This window comes from Protopterus annectens, chromosome 17.part0 (assembly GCF_019279795.1).
Source record: "Protopterus annectens isolate FY-2018-M chromosome 17.part0, PAN1.0, whole genome shotgun sequence".
NCBI classification, from domain to species: Eukaryota; Metazoa; Chordata; order Ceratodontiformes; family Protopteridae; genus Protopterus; species Protopterus annectens.
This window is the reverse complement of record NC_056751.1, coordinates 573,795,863-573,814,144: the sequence shown is the minus strand read 5'-3', so window position 1 is coordinate 573,814,144 and position 18,282 is coordinate 573,795,863. Positions and strand designations below refer to the sequence as shown.

The window sequence follows — 18,282 nt, the reverse complement described above, 5'->3', positions numbered from 1 at the left end:
TCCCATATGGTCTAGCGGTTAGGATTACTGGTTTTCACTCTGGCGGCCCGGGTTCGACTCCCGGTGTGGGAATGGGTTGCATTTTTGGGGTTGGGAGGGTGGCCTAATGGTTAAGGTGTTTGCCTTACAAACACAAGGTGCAGGGTTTGAGTCTCACAAGGGATAATTGGCTAGGCTTAAAATAGCTCACAAGAGCAGTTAGCTTAGTACTTATCTATGAACCTATGAACCTATGGAGATCCTCCAGAAGGGCCTAAATGAGACTGATGCATGGTGTCAAAGCCATGGTCTCAAGCTAAATGCAAAAAAATGCGTAGTAATCCCCTTTGGAAAAAACAGAGTACCCACAAACTACAACATAGGAGGTAATCCCCTGAAATCTGAAGAAGAAATAAGGGATAACCATGTTGCCAAAGTGGTTAGAAAATCCTTCTATGTGACCCATCTGATCACGAAAGGGTTCGCATCAAGATCTAAGGATGTAATGGTGCCCCTCTACTCTTCCCTCATCAGACCCATTATTGAGTACAATGCACCAATTGGAATGTACCTGGCTAGACATCTCCAGCAGCTGGAGAGACCACAGAGGTACCTAACCAAGAGGATTACTGGCCTCAAACAGTTGCCCTATGCAGCACGATTGAAAAAGCTAAGTCTGTTCTCTGTTGCATACCGCTTTCTCAAAGGCGATCTCTGTCTAACGTACAGAGCCATGTCCAACCCAGAAATGTTGAACATGCTCCATCTTAGCAAAACCAAATCTACTCGAGCTACACGCTCTAGGGATATAAACCTCAACACAACAATGAATAGAACATGCTGGAGGTATAGATTCCCTTCGCAGAGATTTACCTTACTATGGAACAGGGTCCCAATCTACATAAGACAGAGCCCCTCACTATCACTCTTCAAGAGGAACCTTGATGAGTGGATAGGTAACAGAAAGTTCACACCGGGGATCACACCAACAGCACTACTAGATAGGGGCCAAGGGTACTAGCTGCTAGTACAAGGGTCTAGGGAACTACTAAAGGGGTGGTGAATACCGCACAACGTGGCTGGGCTAATATATGCCTTCAGGCAGATAGCCCAGTACCAACCTATGAACCTATTACTAGTACTATATACATTCTGAACATCTGCTGTGATTAAATTTTACACTATAATTAAGAATGCTTTACAGGTAGATGGTAACTGGAGCAGTACAGTGAATACAACAGCCACTTTTGTGAAAGATGCTGAGTGTGAAAATCTCTCCTTTCAACGAATAAGTGCAGGGGAGGCCCCCTTCTCCTAATGTGCAGCAACTTCAGAGATCTCTACTAAGCCACGGGGCGTAGTGAGAAAAGTCACCTAACATAGGGGTAGAGGAAGCTTTGCCTCCCATGTTAAAGCAGGCTCCAATTTGTTTTTTACTCATTCAAGCCATATAGTGCCTTTTTGTATATTTCCAGTTAACACCCATAGCTCCTTATGGCATCCAGACCTTTTATAGGTGTGGCTTCTTTAAGAGTAAAAAAGATCAAGGACTCCTATCCTAAGAAAGCTGTTTCCAAACTACCCGATTAAGTGACTTTCCAGCTAATAATAAGCAGCAATATAAATGGCAGGGACTTATTTATTTTACATTTGTTCACTGGGAGTAGTCCGGATGAGCTACAAAATAGTCCTTTTTCAGAGGAGGCCCAGGGAGAAAAGCTCCAGAAACATTATACAATAGCAAGTAAAGCAATTACAGAGGCAATTAAAATTTATGCTGACATATGCAACATTACACAAGTTATAATTATTTAAAAGCAAAACATCAATACTGCAGATAATGTGAGACAGACATATTTTTCTATTACTTAATAACAAAATGACACTAAGATTGCTAATCCAGGATGTTTGCCATAAGGAAATTAATAACTGTCACTTATTATTCATATTTTCATATCCATGTTCTTATTTTCAAGACTGCCAGGCCTAAATGCTACTGTGGTGTACGGTGTGAAATGCCATGGCAGGAACATTCATTGTCAATGTCCATTTATACTACACTGTGCTGGAGATATTGCTAAATGTTTGCAAGTAATTGTGAAAGAATCAATATTTCCATATGTGCTTAATACTTTAAAAAAACAAGTGACTTACAAACTATTGCATGGCATCAAGTGAAGCCTAAGAAGCTGTTGAAAAAAAATATTGATATTTGCACTGTAAATTGCACATCCTGATAGATATTCAGTGGTATTTGTATTGCTAGGTATACAATTAAGCATATATTTTTTGTATTTCTGTAAATATTTCAGTAAATGTGCACTCAGACAGGAAATTCTTGTTGTCATGTGAAAGCTTATACCTGGTTAACAAAAATGTTTTAACAATATACGTCTAACTTGTTTGTACATTATCCAAAAATATGACAATTTGTTTTTGAAAGTTTAGCAAAAATATAATTCTAGGATTGTATGCATTATAATATATTATAGTATTTACGGAAAGACAATGAACATACTGACTATTATCACTGTTAAGAATACTTTCTACTGATAACATTGTTATTTGCAGAATTTTAATAGATTTTATGGTTCACAAAGCAGTTACATTTGATTATCTTGTGCTTTTTATGCTGATTTTAACAGAAAATGCACTGGAATGTAATGATGTCTATCGGGTGTTAGATGTGTGACTTTCCACACCACATAGGTGTTGAGTTAATTTATTGTTCACTATAGTGACAGGGAACCAAGGTAATAAATATATACATCTCATTTTTTATATTTGTTGATCCGATAAACTAAAGTGTATATCATGTGCATACCATTATCTTTAGAAGTGAAAAAAAATAGTATGTAAGTACTTATTCTCACAGTATCGCACAATCTCATTCATTTTTGCATCAGCAGGGTAGAGGGAAATTTGTCTAAACTCTCCCAGTCCTTGAAATCACTTTCCAATTTTTCTAGGTGCCTGATGAAATTCTCAGCCCTGGAACTGCAAGCCTTAGAACTGTATAACATTAAGTCCTAATGAGGGGAATGCATACAAGCCCAAGACTGTGGTATCAGGGAGTGTATCCCACATCAAGGTACAATATTCTCATAGTCTGTATATATAAAAAGTAAAGGTGGGTAGGGAGGGGGGGGTGAAGCTTTGCAAAAATACTTTAAAGGTATTATACCAAATTTTGGAATTCATGGTTGTGTGTTAAAAATGGGAGCTTCATTTCTGAAGCACCTTGACTTGGAGTCCAGAATCTTGCACTTCTGATAGGGAAGTCCTTTTCAATGTCATCACTGTGGCATCTCTCATAAAGACTAGTAGTTCCGTATCCTTCAGTGCTTCAATACATAAACAGACCATCTACCATATCTAGGCACTTATTGTTTTTGTAAAAACCTAATTAAAAGCCAGCTGGACCATTCATTTTACCTCCCTTCAAGAAGTCAGTCACCCATCTCGGATACCCATCATACCAACCCCTCCTCCTTCTCCCTCTTCCATACTTCCTACAGCTTTCAGAGAAATCTCTGAACATCCTCCCATGAATCTCTCTGTCCATGAATGCTATTTTAACTGTTCAAACTGTAGCCAATTTTCTTTGATCTTTCAGTATTTATATAACAAATGGATTATTATCTTCTGTCCATTAGATTGCCAACACTGACCTTGGATTTACATATGTCTGACTTTGCTCTACTCTTTCAATCCTAATCTTGTACCTCTTTTATCCTGCTACTACCATTCCTCTTCTATTCATATGCTTCTGTAGCTCTTAACTCCTAGTGTAACTTCCATGACCGTTCTTTACTCAGAGCTGTACACTCCTCTTTTAAGCCATTATCCTTATAGGTTAATAGGTTCATAGATTAGTACTAGGCTAACTGCCCTTGTGGGCCATTTTAAGCCTAGCCAATTACCCCATGTGAGAATCAAACCCTGCACCTTGTGTCTATAAGATAAGCACCTTAACCATTATGCCAACCTTCCAACCTGCTTCTACAGGTTGTGTTTAGGATATCCCACTAGTACTTTGCCTCACGACTCCTATCCAAGCTTCTCCTTAATCACCTGTTCCACCATCCCCTTGACCCATAAAGTTGACATTCTTCCCCTCTAATTTATTCCTATTCTATCCCCTTTTATACTTTTGCTAAAATATGATCAGGCACAGTACGACCCACAACACCAACCTTTGGACATCAGATTTGGATAAGAAAGGAGTATAGGATACCAAGTGCCTTTAAATGCACCTTCATAGCATCAAGCTCCCTGCTTTTTATACCAGCTGTGTAAGAAAGATCAGGATATCTGAGCACCACTTGCTCATTTCCTTTTAATTTCTGAAATTTCTGAAAAGCAGCTAGAAATTGGTTCTTACCTCCACACAAGCTGTTCAAAAAAATCATCATTTTAGGGAAGTACCATCTGATATGACATCTGAAATGCAGCCTGGTCATAAACAATGCTTGGTTCAAATCGTGCAGGGAATGACACAATCAGACATCAAAAAAGTGACTCCCCAGATTTCTCTGGAAGACTAGCAACACAATTAGCAGACTGTAGCTTGTTTGCCAGTGTTGCCATGTGAAGGCACAAGGCTGTACTTTGTTCAACAATACATGCAACAGTCTGGTTAGCCCTAGCCCCATTAGCTAAATTTCAAAGTTTTAAAATTACTTGCAGGAGCTTGTCCTCTGTATTATCTAAATGAAGCAGTGCCATGTAAGGCTGACCAGAATCCTTCTCCACTACTTTAGTGGACTTATCTGCCAGTTTAGATATTGCAACAGTTACAGAATATGAATACTGTCTTTATCAAACAACCCGTGGCTGCCTTCAATAGTGGTAATAAATTCAGCAATTTCAAGTCCTTCATCAATATTTCTGATGATGCAGTTTCACTGGATAACAACTAATTATTCTAACTTTTGCCTGAGAACGTTTCTAACATCATCATTCCCCTTTTTATCCATTTTTTCCATGGGGGGAAGGGGGTGGCATGTCAACTGTCAACACCTGCCTTGATTCAGTGCCACTCTCCTACCTTCTATGAAAGTCATGACTGCCTATAACAGGTCTCCTCTCATTTAATATGGTCATCTCTTGGTTAGATATCATCCTTTCTCTTGCCTTCTTCCTGCTTCACCAAAATCTTCTTAACCAATTTATTTTCTGCTTTCCTGCACATGTGCATGAACCACCATAATTGGTTCTTTTTGGTCTCCTTTGTAAATGGTACAGCTTTGGCTTCTGCTCCGATGCCATCAATTTCTTGTCTGTCACACAGTGTGCATCCTACCACCTGTCTCAGGCACTCCATCACCTCTAGTTTATTCAGCTGCTCTGCCTTTACTGCCCAGGTTTCCATGCTATGCAAAAGCACTGGATGCATCACTGTTTTGTACGTGCTACTTTTCAGCTTCTTTGGCATTCTTCTGTTACACACCATCCTTGACATTCTGTGCCAGGAGACTACAGCCCCTCTGATTCTAGTTTTAACCTCCTTATCCTCATGCAGACTTTCCTTCTTCTCAACCAGCCCTCGCAGACATGTAAAGCTGTTAACCTATTCCACTATTTTCCATTCTATCTCAATTGTCAGCTTTGTCTGACTTCAATGAATTTGCTATCATGACAACTATCTTGTCTGCACCAAGTATCATGCCACATGCCTTCAGTTTCACATTCCATTCCCCTGTCATTTGCTGAAGTTCCTGTTCAGAGTCTGCCTGTAAAGCCATATCATCTGCATACAGCAGATTTTGTGATATGTCTCCCACTCTGACCTGTTTGATAATGTAGTCCATCACCTGTATGCAGTGGGCTCATAGCTGAACCCTGATGTACACTTACTCCCACTGGGAGACCTTCTGTGAGTATAACCACTGACTTGTGTCATTGAGTGCTTGTACACAGCCTGACTAATTCTACAGCTTCTGGGACTTCAAACCATCATAGGAGTGCCCAAATCAGCTTTCTTGGGACTGTGTCATATGCTTTATCCAAGACTAGGAATGCCCAGTTGGACACTTTCCTGATCTCCAGCTTCTTCTCCACTATCCTCTCACTGCAAGCATCAGGTGGATGTGCCAAATCTTGCTCTGAATCTGAGCTACTCATCTCCTATTTTACTTTCTACTACTCTACATATTCCATTATCAGGCTCCCTCTCAAGCACTTTCATGCAGTGTGACAGGAGTCTGATACCTTTGTAGTGTCCAAAATTGTGAGTGTCCCCTTTGGTCTTGTAAACACTGGCACTAAAATGCTTATTCTCCAGTCATCTGGGATGCACATTTCTCTCCACCCTACTTTAAATACCTTCAGGAGCCATTTATGTCTTAAGTTCTTAAAATGACACATAGAAAAGCTACCAGCACTCCTCCTATTCAGTTTGTGAATTTCATGAGCACATGACTAATTCTCAATCGCTGCTTGCACTATTCTTTTTTTATCAAATTTTCTAATTTCTGCTATTATTTGTATACAGATGTGATATGCACATTCACAATTAAATATTAATAAATGCACAGAGACTGGACATGATATGTGGCAAATCTTTATTCAGGCATAATTACATGTCACCGTAGCACTTACGGATGAGTGGTTTTAGTTGGTATGTTTAATATCTCAGTGAGTTTTACTGCAATCTGTTGGACTGTATGAGGTGTCAGAGCATGTTTCTGAGATTTTTCCCCTTTTCTCCACAGTGGTATGACTGTGGAGTTGGTATATATAAGTTAGAGGGTGTCACACACATAGGGGGTGCAGGAGGACTTTCCCCTTTGCAGAAAATATTTTGTTTTTCTGTTTTTCTAGGATTTTTATCTCACTTGTTTTCAATAATAACTTTTCAGAAACTGGTGAGTCTAAGCATGTTTCAATTGCTCATAAGTAAACCCTTTTCTTACAGACTTCTGTCTCACAAATGGGCTGCCCAGTTGGTACACATATACACCTTTATGCATGTGTAGATCAGTGGATATAATCACATTGAAAAATATACAAGAAAGTGTTAGCAGATTTACTCTGCACAACTAACATGTATAAGGCAGCATAAACTCAAAGAGCAAAGCCCAGTTTTACACTGTTATCATACAACAAAGTTAATTAATTCTGACTTCACTGCACATCTCCAATGTCTCCTGATATGTATCATGAATATCTCTCTGCGGAAAGATACAAGATCAAATATTGTAAGGTTCTGTCAGAAGCTGGTCCTTAATGAAAGCAGCAACTGTAAGCAATTTATTATCTTCAGTAAAATGTACATTTCAATTCTATCTGTAGTGTTTTGCTTAAAATGCACAAGTGCATAAAACTTACTTTAAAGGGAGAATTACTGTTTTCTACAAACTAAACTGTAAGTTCATACTGGAGATATTAGAATAAAGTAGAGACAGAACACTATACAAGTGTTACTAGTAGCACAAATAAAAAGTAAATCATACTAATAGCACAAATAAAAAGTAAATCAAACAGTCTTTTCTAGGTTGCATGTCTGGGTTAATCTGCACAAAAATGGTTTTATCATACCACCTATAGCACTGTATTTTTAATTAATACTGTGTTGTTTAAAGCAATAACTCTATACATTCAAAACAATAATGCTAAAATCCTGAAAGCAGAAGAACATTAAGAAGTTATCAACAAGAATAATTCCTTGCACAAGTGCAAGTATGGCTATGCGTTCTGTAAATCTAACGTGTTGCAGAGGCTGCAGTTGTAACTAGGGTCAGATGTCTTTAAGAGACAGAATTTAAATATTTTATTTCACTGAACGACACCTTCTTTGGCTCATGTCAATTTTAACATGCAATACAAAAAGACCGGTGATCAGTTATCTAATCCTTTACCTAGCAGATGTCTATTTATTTTTTTTTTGTAATTTTAAACAGTTGGCAGCAGTTACCTCAGCCTGTCATTGTGCTTCATTTTGACTATCTTTGCATAAAGGCTTTTGTTTTATCTGAGAAACCACTCTTACACTAACATTATATTTTCCAGTTAGATTCAAAACACTAATATATTATAATATACAGTGGCTGGGATTAAAAGACACATAACACAATTAACACAGTAAATTAGAGCAGGGAATAGGTGATTCAGAATCACAGACAGCACAGCCACATGGGGGGAGGGGCAGAGGTGCATATCTGAGGCACGCAGCACTTGCAAATGACTGCATAATGATACAAAGTAAGGAATTATATGTAAAGGAAGGACACAGATTACCATTATATATTAAAGGCTACTATAGGAGCCATTGCCTGCAATGTGCCATTTGAACTACTTCATAATGCATGATCAGTGCCTTACATATTACCTCACAGACCAGGTGGTAGTGGAGTTCTACTGTGTTGACAGGGAGGCCACACATTGAACACAAGGAGAATCAAGGAGGCATGTTTGGATTGACCAAATCAGTGAGCCCAACAGTATATATAGCATTATCCAGCTTTTCTACAGGGATGCTCCAGTGATCTACATGAGACACATTAGGGATACAGCGGACATCAGCCTTAAGTATTCTACACCAGATCCTGGACATGTGGGCAATTTACAGCATGGCCACTGATTGAAGAAACATTACCCTTAAGGCCTCAACTGGTCTACAGGGACAGTTTTCTACTCCCTCAACAGCCAGGAGGTATACAATGCCAATGACATGATATAATGTGCCCATGTACCCCACCTGCATTTCCCATGATTCAGATATATGGTACACTTCTGACCCATATCTTTAGTTCATGTGGGGGGGGACTTCTCATAGGGTTATCTTGTCAGCAGATAAACATACTGGCAGATTACACTGGGCAGTATATATATATATATATATATATATATATATATATATATATATATATATATATGTATCACCAAAATATTCCAGCACTCAAGGCGCAAAAGTAGCCAGTTTGCAAATGAAGAATTTATTCCAGGCACAGCCTGCAGTACAGACCGGTTTTGCACAAAGGCGTCATCAGTGTGCGTCTTAAACAGCAGTAAGCCTCAATTTATGTAGCAGCCTAGAGAAAACACATTTAAAGAGACATAGGTTCATAGATTAGTACTAAGCTAACTGCCCTTGCGAGCCATCTTAAGCCTTGCCAATTATCCCTTGTGAGACTCAAACCTCACACCTTCAGGTTGCAAGGCAAACACCTTAACCATTAGGCCACCCTCCCATTCAACATGTACATCATACCCATGTAAACAATATAACAGATTTGCTAAATACATAACCTGCTTGCATACAAACCCAGTATGTATGTGCAAATGTCCTTCTCCACATTTTACCATTAAGAATATGAAAGTCATTAGTAAAAATGCAAGAACTCTAAAAGTTCCAAAATATACAAATTGCCCAAAAACACCCCCACAGTAGTGAAAACATGTCTACTGCACTTCATATAATAACGATACAGAAAGATATAACCATGGCTTAAATATACACTCTTATATCAGATGCTCATCTATCAACCACATACTTAAAAATTAATAATAATAATAATAATAATAATAATTATAATAATAATAATGATACTAGTAAGGGTAGCCAAAACATAATAAATTACCATTGGTCATTAAGCCCTGGTTTGAAAAGGGCCCCCAAATTTATGATCCATCTGCACTCCTTGTTGGTTAATATGTTATGCCTAATCGTATCATTCATATTTGATCTCTTGACCATATCAATACCTACAAACACAAAATGTGCCATACTATGGACTAATATATGTTTATAAAGAGCACTTCAAGCTCGTTTACATTTAATATCACTAATATGTAGGGCTATCCTTTGCTTCAAAGTACAAGATGTCTGTCCAATATAAAAAGCTCCACATTGGCATATTGCCATATACATCACCCATGTGCTAGTACATTTTATTAAATACTTAATGTCATAAACTTTCCTAGTATTTACTGACGTAAAAGACTGTTTTAGACTTTAACTTGCAATATTTACAAAAAACACATTATGTACTTCCTACCGAGGTCTGTGGTGCTCCCCCTAATGGGTATTGACCCTTCTTAAATGAAGAAAGATATTGTCCCAAAGATTTACCTTTGCGATAACCAAAATTAAATTTTTCATTAAGTATGGTTGAAAAAAATGGATCTGAATAGAGCACGTGCCAAAATTTCGAAATAGTTTCTTTGATCTTAAAGGTATTACTACCATACGTGGTTATAAATCTCAATCGTTCTGACTTGGGCTGTCTCAGCTTTTGGACATCTCGTAACAAATTGGTCCTACTAGTGGTCTTCGACTGTTTATATGCCCTATCTACCACCGACTTGGTATATCCCCTGGCCCGAAACCGTGCTTTCAAGCCTAAAGCCTGTTCTTCATATCTGGTGTCAACCGAACATATTCACCTAACCCTCTGGAATTAGGCTGCAGGAATATTGTTGATGGTGTGGCCAGGGTGACAGCTGTGGGCATGCATAAAAAGAATTCTTGGAAAAAGGGTTTCTATATAGATTGGTAATAATAGTACCATCTATAGCCTTAGTTACATTCACATCCAGGAAATCAATAGTAGACAAGTCCAATTTCCCTGTAAACTTGATACCATACTTGTTATTGTTTAAATATTGCATAAACCTATGCCACTCAGCTACGTCTCCCTGCCACACCACCAAACAGTCATCAAGGTATCTGCGCCACATAATAAGCTGAGATGTAAAATTATGAATTGAAGTATAAATATACTGGGCTTCAAAATACCCCATAAAAAGGTTGGCGTAAATGGGGGCAAACGTTGCCCCCATCACCGTGCCTTTCATCTGCAGATACCATTGATTGTTAAACATAAATGCATTGTGTTCCAACACCAGTTGCAATAAGAACAACAAATTCATCTCTGATTCCTTAAAAATATTGGACTGCTGCATCCAGTAATGAACAGCCCTCATACCCACTTGATGGGAGATACTTATATATATATAAAGACTGCATGTCCAGTGTTCCTAGATGTGCTGTATTTGGAGCCTGTAAGTTGTCCATTAATTGCAAAAATTGCTTGGTGTCTCTTATCCTTGCCCTCACCAGAGGAAGGAGAGATTTCAACTTGAATTCAAGACATTCAGACAGGGGTTCAATCAATGATCCCCTGCCTGCCACTATCGGCCTACCTGGGGGATCATGTAGTGTTTTATGAATCTTTAGAACCAGGTAAAAATATTGAAAGACCGGTGAATCCACTATTAACTGTGATACCAGTGAAGCAGATATTACACCATGTCCTTTGGCCCTGGTCAAAAATTCATCTATCTCATGTTTAAACTCTATAGTAGAGTCCAGTGGTAAAGAACAATAAGAAATAGAATCAGACACCAGTCTATATGCCTCTTGCTCGTACTTTATTTGATCCCAAATAACTACAGCCCCTCCCTTATCTGCACCTGTTATAACTATATTCTGGTTGTTCATTAAGGAATTCAAAGCTCTTCTTTCCTCAGAAGTGAGGTTATCAGAAAAAGGGCGAAAAATATGGGCCTGGTTGACCTGTAAATCGTGCACTATCAGCTGTTCAAATGTTTTAACCGTACTACAGTATGGAGGGTGGAACCCCGACTTCCTAAAATGAAATGAATCACCTTCAATATTATGTACCCCATCTTCTCTATGAGCAAAAAAATATTTAGGTTCATAGGTAGGTACTAGACTATCTGCCAGAGGGCATTTATAAGCCTAGCCAGAGTGTGTCGGCTTTCGCCACCACATTTATTAATTAACTGATCCTCTGTCAAGCAGAGCCAATGAAGTGATCCCAGGGGTGTATTTTCCGTTACCCATACACTCGTCAAGGTTTCTCTTGAAGAGTGTTAGTGAGGGGCTCTGTCTGATGTAATTTGGAATTTTGTTCCAAAGCATGGGGAGTCTCTGTGACAGGAATCTATCCCTCCAGCATGTTCTATTTATTGTTGTGGTGAGGTTTAGCTTATTAAAGCACGTGGCTCGCAGTGACGGATTTCATTAGGTGGAGCATGTGCATCAATTCTGAGTTGGACATGGCTTTGTAAGTCAGGCAGAAATGACCTCTGAGTAAGTGATATGCCACTGAGTACAGCCTGAGTTTTTTCAGTCGGGCCGAACCACAAAGGGAGGGGGAGTGTCCATATTCATCAAGGACACCCACACCTCCAGGTTAGTAGCAACACATGAAGCATCAGAGACCATACAGGTGCAACTAACCATAGGCAAAACTGCTAGACAACTGGTAGCATGTTACATACCACCCTCCCAATCTCAAGAACCCCACTCAGTCTTCCTGAAGACATTGGAGGATATGAATGTATCACAAAATACCATCATACTGGGAGACTTCAACTACCCAAACATAGATTGGGTACATTATTTTAGCCCTAATACCCTAGCCCAAAGGTTCCTGGAATTCATAAATTCAAATGCACTGGAACAACTAGTCACCTCTCCCACTAGGGGAGATAATATACTAGACCTGATCATCACAAACATGGGGACAAAATGCTCCACACCGGAAGTATACCCCTCACTAGTGAGATCTGACCACAAACTAATCACCCTGGATATACATATCCCACCTCCACCCCAGCACAAAAGACCACAGTGAAAAACTTCTCAAAAGCAGACTTCACTCTTCTTAAGACTGAGATGGTATCCTTTAAGCCCACTGTGCCAGTGGATACCACATCCCACAATGCCGAATCCTTCACAAATGCTTTCTATGGACATCTCCAAGAATGCATGGATCATGCAATCCCAAATAAATCCAAGTCCCTCTCCACCAAAGGCAAGCATCCTGTCTGGTGGACCTCAGCCATTAACAAATTGTATAACAAAAGAAGGAAGCTAATGCACGTCAGAGCAAAATCCCATGAAGGGAAGACATCTCTGATCAACATTAGCAGAAAACTACGCTTTCTCATAAAAACATCCAAGGCCAACTTTGAGAGAAAAATCGCTAAGGACACTAAAGATAACCGCAGAGCCTTCTTCAGCTATGTTAGAAACCTGGGCGGAAACCCTCAGATATGCTCAGAGTTGGTTCACAACAACAAAAAATACACTGAACCCACAGATATTGCCAACATTCTGGCTGACAGGTTCAGTGCAAATTTCTCCCCTCCCTCACCCCCAAAAGAAGAAATACTTATCCCAGCTGAATGTAATCTCCCTGTCATCTCAGATGTCGAAGTGAGAACCGCCCTAAACAAAACTAAAAACACAGCATCAATGGGACCTGACGGTATCCCGGGTTGCGTGTTACGTGAACTCCAAGAGGAGCTAAACCCACACATAAAAATGCTATTTAACCTTAGCCTTACTTCGGGATATGTACCTGAACACTGGTGTACAGCAACAGTGGTCCCACTCCACAAAGGGGGTGCCTCTACAGACCCTGGAAACTACCGCCCCATAAGTTTAACCAGCCTGGTCTGCAAAGCTATGGAAAGAATCATTATGGAACTCATAAACAGAGACATAGGGGACCTACAGACACTTGACCCCACCCAGTTTGGTTTTGTAAAGGGCAGATCCTGCCTTTTGAACCTGGTTGACTTTTTCGAAACAGTCACTAGAGCCATTGATGAGGGCAAAGCAGTCCATACAACCTACCTGGACTTGGCTAAGGCCTTTGACACAATACCCCACTCAGGCATCATAGATAAGCTCAACAGCTTAAACGTAAACCCTTATGTCACTAGATGGGTTGCAAACTGGCTAAAGGACAGAACCCATAAAGTTAAAATCGCTGGAGCAATGTCAGACTCAAAGCCAGTCACAAGTGGTGTCCCACAGGGATCTGTCCTGGGACCCCTCTTGTTCGGCATTTATTTCTCAGATGTTAAAGCAAACATGGGAGGGCTGTGACTGACAAAGTTCGCAGATGACTGCAAACTAGGCGCCATAGTCGATACACCAGTGAACACATACATCCTACAAAAAGGCCTCACAGAAACTGACAACTGGTGCCGGAGTCACGGCCTTAAACTAAATGCCAAAAAATATATAGTCATCCCCTTTGGGAAAAACAAAGTCCCCACAAATTATCACATAGACAGCAACCCACTGAGTATGGAAAAAGTAATCAGAGACCTAGGGACCCAAGTCGACAGCGACCTCTCATTTGACACCCACATTGCCAAAGTGGTTAGAAAAACATTCTACCTTGCACACCTCATCATGAAGGGATTCACATCCAGATCCAAGGATGTCATTGTACCCCTATACTCCTCCCTCATCAGACCCATGATTGAGTACAATGCCCCATTTGGTATGTACCTCACCCGGCATTTGTAACAGCTGGAGAGACAACAAAAGTACCTCACCAAGAGGATCAAGGGTCTCCAACATATGTCTTAGTCTGCCAGACTAAAGAAACTTCAGCTCTGTTCAGTAGCATACAGCCTGCTCAGAGGTGATCTCTGCCTGATGTACAAGGCCATGTCCAATCAGGATCGGATGGACATGTTCCACCTCAAAAAATCCAAGTCCATCAGGACCACGAGAGCTAAAGACTTAAACCTCGGCACAAGTATGAATAGGACATGCTGGAGGGATAGATTCATAACCCAGAGGCTTCCCATGCTTTGGAACAAGATCCCAGTTCGTATTAGGCAGAGCCCCTCACTGACTCTCTTCAAGAGAAATCTTGATGATTGGTGGGAGATCGTAAGTTTACCCCAGGGGTCACATCTGTGTCACTGCTAGACAGGGGCACAGTAAACTAATTCTATTATATGAGGGGACCTTCATTGTGTCACTACTAGACAGAGGCACAGTATTCTAAATTTATTCTATACATTTTTTGTACCATTTCATGGGGTGGCAAAAGCCACATCACTATGGCTAGGCTTCCAAATGCCCCAGGGCAGATAGCCTAGTACTATACTATGAAACTATTAAACATATGTTTGAGACCAGTAATCCTCTTGGTGAGGTACTTTTGTGGTCTTTCCAGTTGTTGGAAGTGTCTTGTGAGGTACATCCCAAATGGGGCATTGTACTCTTTGATGGGTCTAATGAGTGATGAGTAGAGGGGCACTATAGCCTTTTACTTCTAGATCTGAACCCTTTAGTAATTAGATGGGCCACATAGAAGGATTTCCTAACTACTTTGGCAATATGATTGTCAAAGGAGAGATTACTATCAACCTGGGTCCCCAGATCTCTTATTACCTCTTCAGTATTAAGGGGGCTGCCACCTATGTGGTAATTTGTGGGTGTTTTGTTTTTCCCAAATGGGATGACTATACATTTTTTGGCATTTAGCTTGAGGCCATGACTTTGACACCAGGTGTCCGTCTCAGCAAGGCCCTTTCGGAGGATGTCCGTGTCAGACGGAGAGTCAATTATGGCTCCCAGTTTGCAGTCATCGGCGAACTTGGTTAGCTATAGTCCTCCTGCATTTGCCTGTACTTCTGAGAAGTATATGCCGAACAGTAGGGGTCCCAGGACCGAGCCTTGCGGGACACCACTTGTGACTGGTTTAGAGTCGGACGTGGAGCCCGCTATTCTTACCGTGTGAGTTCTGTCTGCAAGCCAGTTGGCAACCCATCTTGTGACGTAGGGGTTTATGTTCAGGCTGGTGAGTTTTTCTGTAATACCTGAGTGAGGAATGGTGTCGAAAGCCTTGGCAAGGTCAAGGAAGGCTGTGTGAACCACCTTTCCCCTCTTCTATGGCCTTGGTGACTGTCTCGAAGAAGTCAACCAGGTTTAGTAGGCATGATCTGCCCTTAACAAAGCTGAACTGGGTCGGGTTAAGTGTTTGGAGGTTCCCAATGTCCTTGTTAATGAGTTCCACAATGATGTGCTCCATAACCTTGAAGACCAGGCTAGTCAGGCTTATGGGGTGATAGTTACCAGGGCCAGTTGTGGCCCCTACTTTGTGAAGAGGAATAACCGTTGCTATGCGCCATTCTATGGGCATGTAGCCTGTGGAGAAGCTGAGGTTGAACAGCGTGTTTAGGTGGGGGGGTTAGTTCGTTCTGTAGTTCGTGCAAGATGCAGCCTGGGACACCATCTGGTGCCATTGATGCTGTGTTTTTGGCTTTTGAAAGGGCTGTTTTCACCTGTGTGTCTGTGATTTTTGGGACACCTCACTTTTCTGGTATTGCTGTGGGCCCTTTTGGAGATGACAGGGGGGTGAAGTTTGCACTGAATCTATCTGCCAGGATGTTGGCAATATCAATAGGTTCAATATATTTTGTGCTATTTTGCACTAGTTCAGTGCATATCTGTGAGTTGTCATATAGATTTTTAACATAGCTAAAGAAGGCTTTGTGGTTATCTTTTGAATCACTGGCTATTTTTCTTTCGAAGTTAGCCTTGGATGATTTCATGAGGGACCACAGTTTTTTACTGATACTGATCAGGGATGTCTTTCCTTCTTGGGATTTGCTTTTTTTTCTGAACTAGTTTCCTCCTTCTATTGTATAGCCTGTTTATTGCAGGGGTCCACCAAACTGGTTTCCTTCTCTTAGAGGAGTAAGTCTTGGTTTTGCTAGGGATGGGATGATCCATGCATCCTTGTAGGTGCTCATAGAGTGCATTTGTAAAGGTTTCTGCATCTTGGTCAGCATTATCCTTTAGCATGGGGGCTGTGAAACTTACCACCTCTGTTTTAAGTAAGGTGAAGTTTGCTTTAGAAAAGTTTTTTACTGTAGTTTCCTTAGTTGGGTGTGGTGGCGGGGTGTGGACATCCAGAGTGATTAGTTTATGGTCTGATCTAACCAGTGACGGGTTGAGCTCCGGTGTGGAACACCTGTCGCCCATGTTGGCGATGACCAGGTCCAATATGTTTTCACCTCTGGTAAGGGAGTTTACCAGCTGATCCAGAGCGTTTGAGTTGATGAATTCCAGAAAGCGCTGGGCCTGGGAATTTGTACTCAAGTAGTTTTCCCAGTGAATGGTAGGGTAATTGAAATGACCCAATATCAGGGTGTTTGGTAGGACCTTCATGTTTTCCAGTGTCTCCGGAAAGGTGGAGTGGTGGTCCTGGGTCATGGAGGGTGATCTGTAGCAGGCCACAATTTGCATTGCAGATTTGCCCGATGTTAGTTGTACATGGATGATCTCAGAGGTATCATGCTGCGCCACTAACCTGGAGATGTAGGTATCCTTGATGAATATGGATACACGCCCTCCTTTTGTGTTTCGGTCCATGTTCTGTGGCTGAAATGTGTGGTATGAGTTGTAGCCCGGTAGTGCTGGGGTGCTCTCAGGAGCCTTGAACCAGGTTTCAGTTACTGCACAGATATCGATGTTCTCCATACTGAGGAGTGCTTCGAGCGCATGCATTTTGAGATTTAAACTCCGGGCGTTGAGTAGCATAACCCTTAGTTTTTTGTTAATTGTGCTGTTTATGGAGGTGGGTTTGACTTTTGAGCCTTGCCTAAAAAAGGCATTATGGGGGCAGCAAGAGCCTTGGCCAGTATTTGAAAGCCTAGGGGTGACAGGTGCAAGCCGTCTCTTGTGAAGCAGTGTGGCTTGTCGAGCATGTCGTCCCAGGCTGACAGACACTGCACCCCCTTTGAATGACACCAGAAGCTTAGCCAGTTGTTGAAATTGATCATTTTTTTCTTTATACTGAGGTATCATTCTTGGTGAGGGCAGGATGCTACTCAGGGTCAGGGTCATACCAACCTGGGCTACATGATCAGAGAGCTCTTCCATGTCTCTTTTAGTCCAGGGAGGTATGTCTCAAGTCATTCACACCAACATGAACAATGACAGAGTCATATTTGTACTTGTTCTGGAGTGACCTGAGTGCTTGTGTTATGTGGTGGATTCTGGTTCTTGACAGGCAGCTAACAGTAAGCTTCTGCTTGTCCAGCTTAGTGAGTGGGACACCAGTGTGCCTGACTATAGAGTCACCTATTACTAGTGTGTTAGGTATGTTATTTTGCCTTAAGGGCTGTGATTGTGCTGCACACTGATTTTGTGTTTTATGTGTTGTCTGGTTTGTGATGGGAAGTGCGGGTTGTTTGGGTGTCTGCTTTGGAGGTCTCTGATGCTTTTGCAGGTTTTTATTTAGAGCCTCTGAGTATGATTTTGTGAATTTATGTGTATTTTTTGCCAGTGCTGTTTTAGTAGGTCTGTGTGTGGCTGGAGTTGTGGTGCAAGTGTTAACCTTCTCCTCTTGACTGTCTGTTCCAGTCTTGGGTGGAGACAGCTTAGCTTCCAGTTTGGCTGTATAATTGCATCTATTGCATATGTTAGTGTTTTGTGGTAGGAGGAGAGGGTTGTCTGTGTACATGAGGCAGTTGTAACATTGCCTCAGGATACCCAGATTCACCAGCTGG

At 41.0% G+C, this 18,282-nt stretch overlaps 1 protein-coding gene and 1 non-coding gene across 2 annotated transcripts in view; one reads left to right on the top strand and one right to left on the bottom strand.

Moving 5' to 3' along the window:
• TRNAE-UUC lies at positions 1–72 on the top strand. Its single transcript has one exon. It is a non-coding gene; the product is annotated as a tRNA-Glu (tRNA).
• Positions 1–18,282, bottom strand: part of LOC122791459 (cytosolic carboxypeptidase 2-like) — a 783,816-nt gene that overhangs the window by 248,523 nt on the left and 517,011 nt on the right. The gene's annotated exons all lie outside the window — the stretch shown is intronic.